We start from the raw sequence: 18,094 nt of genomic DNA, 5'->3' as shown, positions 1-18,094 counted from the left end.
CACCCTCCATGGATTATGTTATGCTGACTAATGTAGGTGAGCCTCTCTTATGATGAGGCCATGCATAGAGAGGACAACCACTCATGGAATGTTGGATTTACCTAGTATCAAGAAGATATTGCTATGCAAGTGGGTATATAAATTGAAAATTATCCTTGGATATCCCAATCATGCTTGTCAGGCTAGATTGATAGCTAAGGGTTTCAAGCCAGAAGATGGTATTAACTCCAATGAAGTCTTTTCTCCTATGCTTGTAATTATAACTCTAAGCTTCCTACTAGCATTGGTTGCTCCACTAGATCTAGGGATGTTTATCATATGGATGTAAAGATGGATTTTCTCCATGGAGACTTGTCAGGAATCACGTTGTCGGAGGGTTTTAGTTGAACGCTGATATCCATCGGGGATCAGAGAGAGAAGGAAGTAGAGAATAGGAGATAAAAGAGAAGAAAATGAATAGACAAGAGATACACAAGATAAATACAAATCTCAATGAATCAAAGCACAATGTATTGATAGAACTTGAGAAGATAAATAAAATCCTTGTCTGGGACTACTCGAAAGTAATCTCCAAGTATTAGATCTCTTGGAGCTCCCTGGTAGACAAAAAACGTGCACCAAACATTAGTCTCTTCTCTACTACTTAGACCGCAAATCTAATGGTTCCGTTGGCTCCGAAAGGAGGGTAAAACCCGAGGATGCCTATTCATAATTCTCCTAGATTGCTCCTTCTTCTTTGCTTTAGAGTATTGTTTGCTGCTTGTAAACTACGATCTCGCCCCTGTGTGAATTCACAAATCTTTCTTTTTGTATGAGATATTCCAAAGTTGGCTGAAAAGTAACTTAATTTTTACATGTGCTGCGAAGCAGAACACGTGGCAATCTAGGAAATCAAGTCTCAATCATAAATAAATAATTTAGTGAAAAAATCTAATAAATCAAACATCTCAATTATTAAATACAAACAACATTATAATACATAAGAGGATCTGAATAACTCAATAGATTGAGAAAGACAAGAGAAAAACACACGATTGGGCCCAACCTCCCCCATGGCAAAAGCCATGGTTTGCCATCCTGAATTATATATTATAATTTTACATGGATATTTGCATACATATCTTACATATAATTACAAAGAAAGTACAAATATCAATTGAAATACAAAGTTTTAAGAGTCAAGAGGTATCCTATAACATACTGCAGTTGCTGTAGAAAATTCAATGCTCTGAATCTTTACGTTTTGACATCACCATCGCATTCGAAGCATGCCAAAACCCTCAAAACAACTCTTGAAGCTATGAATTCCAATTTTAAATGAGGGAGAAACGAAAAAAACTAAGTTTTCATCCTATTCTCCTGTTTTGTGTGCGATCCTGTTGCTTTTATAAAGAAATCTAGAAAAGCCTTCTAATCGTAACCACGTTAAGAAAATAACAAGTATTCCATAAAGAAAGCTTATTTCAATAAAACCATATCTTAAATCTCATATTTTAAAATAATCTATATTAAAAAAACAAATAAATTATTAGTACTAAGGACAATTATCTAATTATTACTAAAGAAGTTTAAATTTATAACTTACAAATAGAGTAATAATTTTAATAATGAAATTTACGCTTGAACTTACGCTAATGCCCAGTGCTACCCAAAGCCATCGTTGCCTACACCAATACCTAGTCTCCCTCTTTTATCTCTTTAAACCTCACTTTGTGTCTACTATCAAAGTGGTCTTTGTTGCGAGTTCTGACCTCTTTGAGCTTTTGAATTGCTTTATCAATATCTTCAGGTCTTATTTCCAACTGACGAATATGAAGAGCCAAAAGATCTTCCCTAGTCATCTCTTCTTGTTGCCACGGTAAAGCACTCCAAGTAAGTGTGCAAGTTTCTGTAGACATGACTGGATTTTGTCCATACATTAATTCAGCTAGCATATAACCTGTAGTCACAGTGTGAGTCATATGATTGGCCCATAAAGCATAAGGCAACAACCTAGGCCACTCTCGAACCCATCCACCACGTACATGCTTTAGCCAAGGCTTTCACAATTGGTAGATGGCCTCTTTTTCTCTTACTGCTGTCTTCTAGATTATATGCTGAAGTCAAAGCAAGTTTAATGCCAAGGTTGGAGAAAAACTCTTTAGCCTCATCAGCATCCAACTCACCTCTATTTGCAATAACTTTTCCAATACATCCATACCTGCAAAAAACATCCTCCAATAGGAACTTACAAACCACTGAAGTAGAACCCACTTGTAATGAATACATAGCAGGTAGGTAGCATGAAGCTCATCTCTATGCCTCATTGAAGAGAACAACTGACAATCAGGGCATATCTCAACAAACTGTGAGATATATTTATACATTGCTTTCCACCAATAATGCTCTTTGATCTTCTCATAGATCGCCCAAAGAGCTCAATGCCCAGCCCAAATACTTTCATGGAATTCTTTCATGATATGCACTTGTGAAGCTCTATCACAAAGAACTCTCAATGGCTGTCCTCCTCACTTTTGTGGATGACCATAAGCTTTTCTTTGAATTTTCCTGAAATATACATTAGTCCATCCATCGTGTTTAGACATTGTGCTCAAATAACGACCAATTTGCAAATACTCTCCTGTATACAAAGACTCATCAAAGCTTTCCAAGTCAAACACATGACAAGTATGATCAGGATGCATGGTTGAAAGATCAGCCCCATCATTATCATCATCAATGCAAGAAAACTCCATATCATCATACCTTGCTCGTGAAAGCATATCAGCTCTACTGGGTTCTCTTTACTTGCTATGCGCGTGAACTCAGGGTTCATGGATTTTATGTATCCAATCCACCTAAGCATGGCAATGTCTGGAGTAGAACAACTCATAATCATACCTAGAAGAGGCAAACAATTAGTCTCAACCACCACAACAGCTCCAATGAAATACTCTCTGTCATTCTTGAGAGCCGTGACAACTCCCAAGAGCTCTCTCTTAATTTGTGGATACCTTTGTTGTCACTTGTTTAGGACTTTCACACCAAACCGAATAGCATACCTATTCCCATCTTCATCATCTTGGCCAACAGCCCATCCAATGCCAGTAGGACTATCTTCTTGTCAATTGTCTTATATTTTGTCTGAACTCTGGCTTCATTGCTACAACCTACAGATTTCACCTCATGATGAGAAAACCCTGGTAAGCACAAATTTTATTGTGTATAAATAGCATTACTCAAATCTTTTTGCTGAAATATGTTAGCAAGGAATTCTTTTTGCTGAGAATCCTTAGCATCCAAATTCTTTTGAAGCATGAAATCAGTAATCTCACAATACATTGACAGAGAATGAACTTGCAAGACATATAACATCTCTTGATTGTTAGCATTAAGCAAAACCAAAAGTTCTTTCATGGTATTTGAGCATGAAAGGCCATCATAGAGACCATCTATCCGGTCTTCTTCTTGCAAAACACCTACAATCATTAATTATTTTTCTTTTCTTTTCACATACTGCCTGGGAACTCTAGGCATATTAAAAATATGTTGAAAACACAAAGTACTTTCAATGGATATACCATAAACATATGAGGAAGAACTACCGTTGCCAGGAGGCGAGAGCTTCCCCTAACTCGTACCACCATCGTCTCGCAAGACAGTGGTACCTAGCAAAAATCCGGCTCTCTTGCTTGAAGAGGGGAATCCCTCAAGGAATCTTTATTCAACTGATGATTAATACAAACATTCAAGAACTGAACAGCTCTCTTCCCATTCTTGCTTCGGATCTGTGCATAAGCAGATCAATCATCTAGAACATTAGTCTCCATCCAAGACTCGACAATAAATGGCTGCCCTAAAATAATAGGATAAGAACAAGAGTTTTGTACAAAGAAATGGTTGGACTCACCCACATCTCCAATGGAAATCTTCATATTTGGGCAAGCAGCATATAAATCCCCTGTAGTGTCGTTGGCTGCACGTATGCACCAACCATGATCAACATCAACTGGCCATCTACCAGTATCATATAATCCTCGCACAATTACATTAATCTCGAAACCATGATCCAAAAGTGCAACGCAAGGAGTCTCAGTCTCACCAACCTTAATGACAGTTTTCGTAGTTGCACGAAACCAATGACTTCGAGAAAAATGGCTTCGAGGCACCAATCTAGGTGCATCTTCGCTCTCATCATAGTGCATGGGCTAAAGTAAAGGATGAAGAGACTTCTTAGACTGCATACATAGAGATCCTTATGTAGATTTCTCGTTGATCTCTTCTTCAGAATCAACGTCCTCAATCCGTAATTCATAGTGAATAGACTTTGCAATAGCTAAAACCTCTTGATGGATTATATCTTGCGATGGTTCTTCAATAATTTGGTGCTTTATTTCTATGATGTCTATAATAACATCATGGAACTCTCTCTTGGCAATCCCCAAAACTTCTCCAAGTGTAAAATCAATCCTACAATTAAGAATTTGATCTTCAAGTACCTTTTTCAAATCTGTGGAAGACTCGTTGTCAGATAGCAGCTTGAATCTAGGTTGCTTCTTCGGCTTCAAATCCTTTAACTTTGAGGCCTTTTTGTCTTCTTGCATCTTTGGCTCTTGCTCATCAGTCATGCTCTACTTGGGTTCTCAAGAAGAAGGCTGAAGAACTGGCTCACTCCTCCTCGTTGCTTTCTTTGATCCTTCTTGGTTGATCATTATCTCTTTTGCGCTTTTCTTCAACAAGTGCTTCAGATCCTTGAGATTTTGCAATATAAGCATTGATAGAGAAGACATCTACACAATCATTCCATCCAGTTCCTTTTCTAATTACATCTCCTATGAATGAAAGTTTAGATGAAGAAGCTTTACCTTTCTTTTCTGCATGCAGTGCATAGGACCATAAATCTTTCGGTAGCTGCTCCAATCGAAGACCATAGGCTGTAGCTTCTCTTGCCACCTCTTGCTTTACATAAGAGGAACATAAAAGAGTTTCTTCCAATAATTTCTTCATACCTTCTTTGTCGAAATTCGTTTTGAGTGGTTGCCCTAAGTCTCCAAAAAATATTATCCTATCCTTCCACACTACCAACTTCAATCTTTTCGCCTCTTCAAAGTCTTAACAATCTTTGGGCTCATGGTCTAGATTGTCGCACCATATGCAACGATGAACACAATCATTTTTGGAAGAGTTCATAGGAGTAGAAGAAGTGGGAACAAAAATTGGAGTTGGGTTAAGTGGATGTTGATTTCTTTTGGCCATCTTTATCTGAAGATCCTTCAGGTTCTTTGAAATTTCTTCCATCATGTGTTCGACAGTTGGTTAGATGGCTTGACAACTGCTGCAGGAATAAGCATAGGCATAGGCATAGAAGTAGGCATAGACATGGAATGAGAGGTAGAAAAAGTGGAATGAGCAGTAGGAGAAGTGGAGGCAGGAATAGACATCGTTAGGCGAGTTTGCATATTGTTTTGTTGGCGACCCTTCCATCTTCGCCTCTTCGTTAATGTGGAGGCCACATCAACAACATCTTGCCAATCCGTCTTCAATCCCATTGGCTACGTTCGGTCTTCAAGAAGCTCTCCCAACTCGTCTTGAAGTGCCGGATCAACTGCCTGCAAGAATAACTCCACTTTCTTCAAGTTTAGGGATCTTTGTTTAAGTGTATCCAGCTGATTGTAGCATTTTTCAAACTCATGCAATAACTCGGAAGCCTTTAAGTACCTTCTTGAAGATATTCCAGTTTGAATCTTGCACAAATAAATTAGTTACTCTAACCCACAAAGCAGGCGTGACAAGCCATAGGAAATAATTGCTCTAGTTGGTAGGAACACCAAAAAAGCGACATCTGGCTTTCAAAAGTTTTAAGATAAGCTGAGACATTTCGGCCATCAAATAATTTACATTCACTTACCACGGCCTTGATTGCTTTGGTTGCTCGATGTGTATGCTCTTATTCTTGATGTAGCATCCGCTGTTGATCCAATTGTTGTTGATGTAGCTACTGCTATTGCTGCATAGATAACATCATCTATTGATTCTGCATCATAATAGTCGAAGATAGAGTCTGCAATAGATTCTTCATCTCATCGGTCGAAAAGGATAAGGCACTCGATGATGAAGTGGGTGGAGTATTTGAAGAATCTCCCATCTCGTCAATCAGAAGTGATGCTTTCACATCGGGTTCAACAGGTGTCGCACGAAATACAGACGAGGGGGTTCGTGAAGTCGCTCGCCACAGAGACGCTTTGCAAGATGGAAGCAAAAGAAGAAGTACAATGAATCACTTCACATGAGATCATCAAAATTTTGTCAGAAGAGAGCTTAATACAATAAGCATGAAAAGATTGAAGTATATTTAGTATTTGAAGAAAAAGGAACTTCTAGGTAAGGGTTTTAAAGATTAAGAAGACCCTTTAAAGCATGTATTTTCAGTATTCCTTTGGAACTTCTTCTTCAATGAAAATCCTCCACCAAAATTGTCAAAATCTCTCAAAGTCGTAGACATTGTTCATATGTGGAGCCAAAGAAGTTAAGATGTGCCATAAGAATGGAAGCGTAATACAAATGAGGGGTTTCAAGAAGTGCAAAAGCATAATGACAAAAAGGTTCTAATGTTGTTGCTTCTTTTGGAGGCTAAGAGATGAATCTGCGGTCACTGCTTTTCGCAGGTTGCGTAATTGGAGAATGTGGTCTCTTTTTCGATGCATCAATGTTTGAAGTTTTTAAAGTGCTTCTTCAAAGTAACTCACTCCATAGCAGTCGAAGTTGCGATTATCTTCACGGCCTCAACCATTGCCGATTCTTCATTGACGCTTAACAGCCATAAATTGTTTAGCACATCAGCTTTACGTCATCTCCTCGTGTTCTTCTGTTGCCTACTGGATGTGCTGCAATAATGTGGAGCGGCTGTGCCACGTCATGAGTCGTGTGAGCCATCACCTTGGCCAATCCCAATCATTTTATCGAAGTAGGCAGGTGGTAGGTTCCAGCGGTTACACAGATTTGCTAGCTCACTGATCGTCGGCTAATCACGTGGCTTCAGATGTAGACTTCTCCATAGTAGAGTCGAACTTTGTCGTATTGTCTTCAATCGTCAAGCTTCTCTTCATCAGCTTCCCCCTCTTTGATTACCTCGCGACTTCGTTCATGCCTTCATCACCCCGCTCTGTCACAGCAGCAACGTCCGCATCCTGCAAACTCCGTTGCATTGAGGAAGGTGCCATCAGGGAGAAGGCCACCACACGGCCGTCAAAGGAGTAGCAAGTGACATCGCATCAGCCCCGCAGAGGGTGATGTGAGAGGGATTCCGTGAGGGCCGAGGGCGGAGGTGGAGCCGGTCTGCTGCTTCAGGGCCAGGACAGCGATGCCGTCGGCAAAGAGGCCATGGCAGGCACCCGAAAGCACAGAATATGTAATAAATGAGTACTCTCAATGACATCAACCAGCTTCCCCCCCCCCCATCTGCTGCGTCTCCTCCCTACTTATATAATTATCCGCCATCCCGTTAGCTTTAAAAAGCTCAAACATTGTTCGTGTGTTTTGCTTTTCCTACGCCAATCGTAACACAAGGGACTTTTAATCAATCCCTATATAGGAAATATTGTGAAATGTAGGAAATTTTGCAATATTTCCTATGTGTGTATACATGTATTCCCCCCATATAACTAGGAATTCACATTCCCTACTTCTTATAGTAGGGAATTTAAGGTCAATATACATTATTTCCTACCTTCTTTTAAAGTTCCCTATATAAGAGATTACAAGAATGAAATTCCCTACTCCTACTTCTAGGGAATCAAAGGTCACTATAAAGATTTTTTTTTGTCCTCTTGAGATTCCCTATATAACATAATTTTGTAAGAATGTTTGTAATAGTAGGGAATTAAAAGTACATAGACAATTGCCTACCTTCTCTCAAAATTTCATTGATATAAGATTATAAGAAATTCAAGATTTGATCTAGCTATTTAGGATCTAGCTTGGAACACAATCTCAAAATTAGGAAAACTGGAAGTAACCATATGGAGGTGAACTTAGATCATTTAAGAACCCATCCACCCCTAAACACACACACACACAAACATGTTGCATGCACATGCGTACACAAGGAACTCTAACAAACTTCTTGTCTAGCAAATTCATATGAAAACTAGTAAGAACATCAATCAAACTAGTAAGAATGCAACATTTCCTACTTATAACTAGAGATTTTTGGCTATACGAGGTTGTTCTAACTAGTAAGGCCCTTTTTCTAGTTATTATCTAGAAAATCAAATCCCTATCTAATAACATTATATAGTACTTTGGTATATAACTACTAACAATATTGAGTAACTGGAAAACTTCAAGTTTTACAAATTATAACTAGTAATTTATTATTATTTAGCTAGAAAATTATATGTAGTCTTCCTAATTAATTAAGAGCACGTGATTTTCCTTGCTATGATTAGTAAATCAATGTCCTTTTGCTAGAATTATTTTCATATAATACTTGGTAAGTGCAAAATCTACGTATTGTGAAATTGCTACTTTGCATATGGGTGACAAAGGGGTTACTCAAACAACATGAGCTTACTTCTATACTTTACATTTACAGATGTATACATATCTATACACTACCAATCATACATGTCTATACACATGATGCACGTATATACACCCATTATTCTCAAGCCACTAAAGATGCAGCTACATCTACATATTTAGCCTCTCTAGTGGAAACAAGGACACATTGTTGTTTCTTACTAGTCAAAGAAATAAGAAAACCATTGATAATTAAGAAAAAACTTCCACTTGTAGAACGCATAGATAAGTGAGAGCTTGCTCAATCAACATTATTATAATCCAAAAGTTGAATTGAATGTAGAGAATCATAGTTTTGTTGGCATCGAGAAACCAACCCAAAATCTTTAGTGCCTTTCTAATACTTCAAAACTTGTTTAGCTGCAGTCCAATGTTGAAGGCATGGAGAATTATGAAGTTATCCAAGAGAATTTGTAGCAAAAAGAATGCCAAGGTAAGAATTTAAGCCAAAAAATTGAAGACATCCAACAAGTTTAGCATAAGGTTGATGTAATGCCAATTGTCCATCATTCTGCAGAAAGTGAGAGTTCTTGATAGAGCTCACAAGACAAGGAGTACTAGTAGAATGTGCAAAACCCAAACCAAACTTCTGAATAATATCTTCAATGAAATTTTCTTGAAGCAAGAATAAAACACTCTTTTCTGGATAGCATTGAATCTAAATACCAAGACATGACTGTATGTCTTCAAGATCCACAATATCAAATGCAGAAGATAAAACGTTCTTTACTTGTTGAAGGAAGTTGAGATTGTAAGTATGGTATATTCCATTTATAGATCAAGAAGTAAAAAACTATTGCTTCATCTGCTTTTGCTTTCGTCTTATACACCCACTTTCATTTAACAATATTACATCCAGGTGGTAACTTAGTTAGAACCCATGTACTTGAATTTTTCAAATTCTTCATTTGCTTTTTCTTTGGTCTTATAAACCCACTTGCATTTAACAATAGTACGTCCAAGTGGTAACTTAGTTAGAACCCAAGTACTTTTAGAGGGAAGAGATTCATACTCAGCTTCCATAGCTTCTTGCCACTATTTCTTTTATGGGGATGACATGGCGTCGCTATAAGAGATAGGGTCTTCACAAATATTGAGAGAATTCTAAAAAATATCAGCATCATAAAGATGACAGATACCATGCTCATTGTCAATTGGAAGATCAACATAAAGTTCAATGCCAAGGTCATCATTAGTAATAATAGGTACATGTTGTGAATCCTAATTTGAAAAGTCAATATTATCCCATGAAAGAGATTCATCATCCTATAGAAAAGTGAGTAATGGCTTTGTATCATCAACGTTCTCTTGTGACCATGTCCTCCTAGCATTCTCTTGAGACCATGTGTTGCCCATAGGTTGTTGATTGAAAATAGCATCACCACTTATGATTACCTTCTTGGAGGATGGATCATAAATTTTGTATCCCTTAGAAAAATTTGAATATCCAATGAAAATAACTTTCAAACCAAGAGGATCATGCTTTCTATTAATCTCTTTGGGTACATGAATATAAGCAATGCATGCAAAGGTTTGTAAATATGAAACAAAAGGAGTTTCACGTGTCTAAGTAGCAATCCATATTTTATCATAAGGAGCAATCATAGGAAGATGATTTTGCACAAAACTGTTATTAAGACTACTTCAATCTAGAAACATTAAGATAAGCCAGAATGAATGAGCATACATCGTATATGGTATTCAAGATAGTCCTATTTTTGCATTCAACAATACCATTCTATTGAGGAGAGTACCGAACCATATATTCATGATGAAGTTTTGCAACTTTTTGATATTGATTAAAAGAAAATAAAGCTTGTGATTTGTGTCACAAAAGGAAAACAATGGTGTATCTTGAGAAGTGAACAATGAAAGTCACGAAATACTGATAATGAGATTTCGATGGAGGAAAAAGTCCACAAATATCAGTGTGAAAAAGATTAAACAAATCTCCGCAATGAGTTATGGTGGAAATGGAAAAGGGTTTGGAAAAATGATTTCTAAGTGCACAATATTCATAAATACCCATGTGAGGATGAGCTTTAAATTCCATAACTTGAATAATATCACATTGATAAAGATCAACAAGCTAACAAAAATTAGAGTGAAAAAATCAATAATGCTATATTTTTATGTTAAGATCACTAGGATCTGTAACAACATTTGCAACATCTTCATTTAAAGATAACTAAAAAAGATTACCAATTCAGGGAGAAACAACGATGGTTTGGCTATCTTTCTTAGTGTGACGCTTGGTATGGTCAAAACCAACAAAAAGACCAAGATCCACAAGTCTTTCAACTAAAAGAAGATTCCTTTGTAGATATGGGACATGTAAAACTCCATGTAGAATTCATGTTTAAGAAAGAGAACCGAGATATAAATCACCTATACATTTGACTTGACAGGTTGTGTCATCAGCAAGATAAACAAATTTCTTGACATGAATAGAATGATCATTATGTAACCATTGGAATAGATATGTCATATTTTCCATAGCACGAGAATCAATAATAAAAAGAGATCCATCACAAACATGAAGTATCCTTTCCAAAGTGATGATCACTCTTTTTGCAATAGTCACAAGGAGAATAATCTCTAGATAAATGTGGTTGTTTATTTGTAATACCATGTTCCTCATCATATTTTTTTGCGAAGCAATCATCTATAATGTGATGATTTCTGTTTCAATAAGAACAATGTTTGTTAGGAAACTTGAGATGAGTGAAGCTACTACCAGGATGACTCCTACATGTAAAGCATGCAAAGCGATGTCTTCTAGCAAGTAAAGCTTGGTTGATTTGTTACGATTGTATGTCCTCATCTGAGATCTTAATTTTTTCTTGATTTATGTGTCATGTTTTATGTCATTTTGAATATTCAATCAAAGATATACAATCTTGATCAAAATTGATCCCATCTTTGTTAGATAATATGGTAACAATATTATCATAACCATGATCCTTTATGGTTAGTGTCAAGAAACTGTGTTATCAATTGCTTGCAAGGAATGGCATAACCAGTAGCAGTAGGAAGTTGATTGATTATGTCCTTGAATGATTCAATATGTGTTGTCATAGAAGTTGCGATGTTGTATTGTAACTTAGTGAGGTGATTATGAGGATAAAGTATTTTTGTGATAGATTTCTTCTCAAAATTTGCTATCAAATACTCCCATATAGCTTGTGAGGTTGCAAGATGACATACATCAAGCATAAAAGATTCTTGAAAAGCAGAAAGAAAATACCAACGAGCTACTTTTTTGCATCTGACCCACTCATTATAAACAGTTTGTCATTCTTCAAAGATAGGTCCTTTTACAAGAGTATTATTATGAGCCTGATCAATTGGCTGAGGTCAATAGTCATAATGACCAAGAATAATATCATGTAAGTCATTGCCTTCAAGAATTCGCATCATATTTACTTTCCATTCAAGAAATCCTTGTCCTTGAAAGTGAGGGATAGAACATTTTCCAAAAGGAAATCTATTGAGACGATTATAGAATTTGACATATCTAACTAAGACAATACGTAGAATATGAGATCACAAAATCTACACACCATACACAAAATGACGACAAGAGTGCAACACGACAACTCGTACACAAAAGCTATGTTGTAAAAAAACTTGTTTAACTAAAAAAGCATACTCCAAAAGAAAGAGACCCAAGATAGATGAGACATGGATAAGAAGAAAATGAACCAAAATAAATGAAATGGGTGCGAGAATAAATTGGCCCAACATAGACAAGAAATATGAAAAATGATCAAAATGTTGTTGCTTTACTTTTTGGCCAAAAATAGATAATTATTTGGATACTTTTGGTAGAAACTCAAGAGAGTAATCATGGCCAAACTAATGTTGTAGAAGTTTGCATGAAAATCTATTGTCCAGAGTTTTTTAGAGTGGTAGAGGTATAATACTTAGTCATGTGCTTCATTACATATAGCTAAATAGCTCCATCTTAAGGAGAAAAACGTTTCAAAATCAATGTGGGAAATTTGCAAAATGGAACCAAAAAGAATAAGGATATGTTTTGCTAGACTGCCTAGTCAGATCATGCAATGTGGATACTATATAGGCAATAATGATGTGAAAGATGGTCATTATGTAGTTGCACATTGCTTCTAAGATTAAGGGAAGTGTCCTAGTGGTGTCATTGAGGGGCTCACTTGGTTTTGCAACATCTCAAATACGCAATCATCGATGGTTTATAAGTATGATATTGTGGGACCACAACTTCAAAATAATGAATGTCTTGCAAAATGCTAGCCCTATTTGTAGCCACTCTCCATCTGTATCTATTTTTGCAAGTGTTGCTAGTAGATATTAATTGAAATATCAAAACATTAAAATAGTTAAATGGAGATAAAGGTTGATAATGGAATTTCAAAAGCATATTCAAAAGGGCAAGCTTCTTGATGTGAATATCAAGTGTTTGGCCATTATGTTGAGAAATAAGTGACATTTGTTCTATGTTAGTGCACAAGGAAGCAAAGCTTGTTTCCTCTAGGCATTAATTACTTTGTGTCAGAGTTTACTCATTGCATGTGCGTTAATTTTTAGAAGAGAAAGAAAGTATCAAGTTTCCATTCCATGTAAGCATATGTACTATGTGTCCTTAAATGTTTCTACGCTTGGACCCCATGTCACATCTTTTCTGGGTCTGATTCAGATCATTGATTAGTTTCAAAAGTGTTGTTTGATTTGTTGCAAACTTCTCACAAAATCAAGTGCAAGTGGTGAACCTTCTTGTTGAAGGTGGGGACTTGGGACACAACTAGTAAATAGCTTGAGACATATGGTACCGAGGAAGCATGTAGTGTGTTGGAACCAGACATGGATGTAGCCGGGACAAGTATGATCATGATCGATATCATGATCAGGACAGGGATTCCTACCGCAGACGCAGCAGGAGCTGCAGCCGCAGTCTAACTCGAAGTCCTAGTCGTAGTAGGAGCCGAAGCCTTGCTCGAAGTCCAAGCCGGAGCAGTAGTAGAAGCCTTAGCAGGGGTACTGATGATCGTCCCGAGCACCGATCCTATAACAGAAAGGAATCACCATATGCTGACAGGGGTAGTCGATCTCCTAAAGACCGTAGCTTGTCATCCTATGACATAAAGGAATCGCCATATGCTGACAGGGGTAGTCGATCTCCTAAAGACCATAGCTTGTCGCTCTCCAGGTAAGGATCAGAGCCTCTCTCCTGTGCACAAGACTGCTTCACGAGGGGGCAGGAGATCCCCCTCACTCAGTGCCCTTCCGTGGATCTGTGGAGTCTCGCCAGGCTGCGGTGGAAGTTGCCATGGCGCAGGGCCAGGGTCAATTGACATCAAATTTGCAGATGAACTTTCCCGATGAGATTCTACTGCTGGGAGAAGAGAATGATACTTCCCTGCGTAGGAGATCATTCCCAATCCTGAACAGAGCAGTTCCCCATCAAGGATATCATCCCCGTGGGGTACTTTGTGACACTGCCTAACGGTAGAGAAGGATACTTCCCTGCACGTAGGAGATCATTCCCAATCCTGAACAGAGCAGTTCCCCTTCCACTGTCCTTGAAAGAGATGTGAGTGCATGCCTTCAATCTCAGGCCTCTTTAGCTAGCAGTGGATTTTTAGACAAGGATGCAAATGCATCTACACCATGTTGCCTAGGCTCTTCAGTTCACAGTAGTAAGAAATGTAGAGCCAGAAGAAAAGGGGCTGGTAAGAATCAAGAGATTTTTTTTTTCTACTCAGTTTTTCTGCTCAGAGAGGCACTGTATGTGTTGTCTAGATCCTCCAACTTGGGTCCATGTGAACGGCACCCTTAGCCTCTCCACTTCGAACATCCCGGGCTCCTGTTTCGACTCCAAGATCAGGGCACATGACTTCCACTTTGTGCGCGTCCCCACCGATATGCGAATTGGCATTTTATTTTTGGGAAAACAGATCGTCATTTTGGTATTACATTGACCAAAAAATAGCAGCAATATTGCGAATTCAAACTGTCATTGTTTTATCTTGCTCTCATCTTCCAAGAAAGGAACAAAATATGATGTATCAAAGAATGTTTCCACAACTATTGTGGCTAAGCCAGAGACTGCAAGTTCCAAATTTCTCAAATTTACTTCAGATATCCAGTTTTACATAGTTCTATGGACCTTTTCTAGAGGTGCTGCAGCAGACTTTAGATCCTATTGTTGCAGTAAAATGAGCTGGAAAGCAATCGGCATCTTGGTTTTCTGATCCTGTGAAATCCAAGTTTGAAGTTGATAGAAACGGTGCTCTAATCAAAATAAATGAGTCCTCAGTAAATGATCAGATTCAGCTGGAGAATGTAGCTGATTTTGAAGCTTGGGAGGATGCCCATTTGAATAGTGTGAACTCAGAAGTGGAAGTGGAAGATGTGGGGATCCATAGGGATTTGGAGAATATCTTGTTTGAGCAGAAAAAGGCAGCCAAGGTCCTTCAAATCTGGTTCAGAAAATGTCAGAAAGAGAGAAGAACAACAGCCAAGGTCCTTCAAATATGGTTCAGAAAATGTCAGAAAGAGAGAAGAACACGCACACATGAAGAGTCTAAGTGGGAGAAGTTTTATAAAGAAGCTTACAAGGCAACCAGGTCCTAGCTTCTTTCTACTGAGCCTTTGCAGGACGGTGTTGTACGAGCTTCTCTACAGAAAGAGATTTGCGTCTTCTATCATTGTATGGTCTCCTCAATTTAGTTAAAGGACAAAGATTCAAATGCTAATGCAGTTTCCTGGGAATCAGTATCTAGTCTGTCCCATATACTTACTGTCTTTAGTTACTGTCTTTAGTTAAAGGACAAAGATTCAAATGCTAATGGAGTTTCCTGGGAATCAATATCTAGTCTATCCCATATACTTACTGTCGTGTAGATCATTGTGCAGCCATGTTCATCTCTGTTGATCATGATGTATGTTTATCTTGTTGGTGGTTCTTGTCCTTGTACACTATTGATGGTTCTTGTTTGTCAATGCCTTGCATTCAGTTGTATTGGTCTTGCCAACTTGCAGTTGTTTTCACCATCTTGTATGATGTGCTTGGAGGATTGCATCTTGTGGCACCTGTACAGGGGAAGGAAGCATCATGGCATATGCCTTTGAGTACAATGACGAGAAGGGCAATTACTTTTTCACTGATTTCCTGATTGTGGGCGAGAACCAATAGGCATTTGACATGCAGGCATTGTGGGCGAGAACCAGCAGGCATTTCACTGATTTCTTGATTGTGACGTGGATGATAGATTGGATGAGGAATCAGATGCAGTAGCTATTAGGAAATGCGCTGAAATTCAGCAAGCCATATCCATAGGAGCCACATCGTTTTTGCTGACAGAGTACAAGTATTTGGTTTATTTCATGGGCATATTTGCTGCTATCATTTTCTTGTTCCTGGGATCTGTGAAGGGGTTCAGTACTAAGCCCCAGCCTTGCAAATACGATCCAAAGCAGGAATGTGCCCCAGCTCTCTTTACAATGATTTTCACTACAGTTGCATTTATATTGGGAGCTTTGACGTCCATAGTGTCGGGATTTTTGGGCATGATGATCGCAACATATGCGAATGCTCGCACAACTTTGGAAGCCAGAAAAGGGATAGGCAAAGTATTCAAAATTGCCTTTCAATCAGGTTCGGTGATGGGTTTCTTACTTATTGCTAATGGCCTCATAGTTTTATACATCACTATAAAACTGTTCCAGCTTTATTACAAGGATGATTGGGAGGGCCTTTTTTGAGGCCATCACTGGGTATGGGCTTGGATGCTCATCCGTGGCTCTATTTGAAACGGTTGGAGGTGGAATCTATACCAAAACTGCGGATGTTGGAGCAGATCTTGTTGGAAAAGTAGAAAGGAATATCCCATAGGACGATCCGCAAAATCCAGCGATCATTGCTGACAATGTGGGTGATAATGTGGGAGATATTGCTAGAATGGGTTCAGATTTGTTTGGCTCCTTTGCTGAAGCTTCTTGCGCAGCTCTTGTTGTGGCTTCCATGTCATCATTTGGCACAAATCATGACTTCACTGCTATGTGCTTCCCTCTACTCATTAGCTCTATGGGCATTGTGGTGTGCCTCATCACAACCTTGTTCGCAACTGATGTGTTCGAGATCTCAAATCTAAGGGATTTTGAATCTACACTGAAGAGAATGTTGATATCCACCATCTTAATGACATTCGGTGCAGCTTTTGTTTGTTGGCTGGCACTACCGTCCATGTTTTACATATATGATCCTAACGGTGGTGCAAAGATGGTTCAAAACTGGAAACTATTTTTTTGCGTTGGAGTAGGGCTTTGGGTAGGGTTGGTAATTGGCTACGTTACAGAGTATTTCACTAGCAATACATACAGACCAGTCCAGGATGTTGCTGATTCTTGCAGGATAGGAGCTGCTACCAATGTCATCTTTGGTTTGGCACTTGGCTACAAGTCTGTAATTATTCCAATATTTGCTATTGCTATTGCCATCTATGTCAGCCACACCCTAGCAGCCATGTACGCGATCACAGTTGCAGCTCTTGGAATGCTTTGTACCATTGCCACTTGTCTAGCCATAGATGCATATGGTCCCATAAGTGATAATGCTGGTATCGCAACCGGTCTCTGGATGACCATGATACTTCTTACACATCTCTCCATAAGAAGCACAGCCGCAATATAGACTATGAGGCTGCGAAGGCTTTCAAGATGGACAGATTCCTCAACCATAGGACTTCTTCAAAGTCCAGCTTGCGGCATCAACATCCCCCAGTTGATAGCACTCCGCTCTCCGAATTGGTCTCTGTGATCTGCACTTGGGGGGAGTGCTTTCTCAAATTAGAAGAGATGAAACTGCAGATGCAGAGAGAGTCTGAGCGATTTCGTGATGATCTGGAGGCTAGGCATACAAAGATGTTCCTAGAGACCCAGAAGTAGATTGCTAAGATGTTTGCTTCGGCTCTGAGCAGCAGTAAGAAAACTAATGAGCTCTTGCTGATGATTGTCGGTATTTTGTTCATCATTTGATTATTCTAAATGTTTTTTTCTTCCAACCGTTTTTTTGCTCTTCATGCTATGTTTCATATCATTTCATCTATATTACAGCTAATGCGTTGAAATTATTCCATGCTTTGTTTATAAGAAATGTTTCGAGTTGATGGGATGATATTTGATTTCATTTTTATTCCAGCTGTTGAAATGTTCCAGCTGATTTTTCATTATTATTCCAGCTGTTGAGTTGTTCTAGCTGATGTTTCATTGTTTCCAGTTGTTTGTCTATTTTCATTGATTCGTCTGTTCAAGCTTATGTTTATTCTACTTGATGTTTTATCTATTCTAGCTAAGGAGCTGATGTTGCAGCTAATGTGTGCTCACTTGATGCACTTCTAGGGTTCCACTTCTGGTGTCTCGTGTCTCTCTTCTCTTCTCTCTTCCTCCGTTCCTCGTCTCCCTCGTGCACTGTTCAACAGGAAGTCTGTAAGATGCTTCAAATCAGAAGGAGAAGTTGGTGAGCCCATAAAAGTATGAACAATGAATTTCTTGT

At 38.4% G+C, this 18,094-nt stretch overlaps 1 pseudogene; it reads left to right on the top strand.

Annotated features, from left to right (window-relative positions):
- Nucleotides 1-7,339: 7,339 nt before the first annotated feature.
- On the top strand, nt 7,340-17,233 carry LOC148018675 (pyrophosphate-energized vacuolar membrane proton pump 1-like; annotated as a pseudogene).
- The last annotated feature ends 861 nt before the right edge of the window (nt 17,234-18,094 follow it).

This window comes from Lygodium microphyllum, chromosome 20 (genome assembly GCF_053477565.2).
Source record: "Lygodium microphyllum isolate KBCC chromosome 20, Lygodium_microphyllum_v1.1.10, whole genome shotgun sequence".
In the NCBI taxonomy this organism is placed as follows: Eukaryota; Viridiplantae; Streptophyta; class Polypodiopsida; order Schizaeales; family Lygodiaceae; genus Lygodium; species Lygodium microphyllum.
Note: the sequence above shows the minus strand (reverse complement) of the source record. Positions and strands in the feature narration are given on the sequence as shown.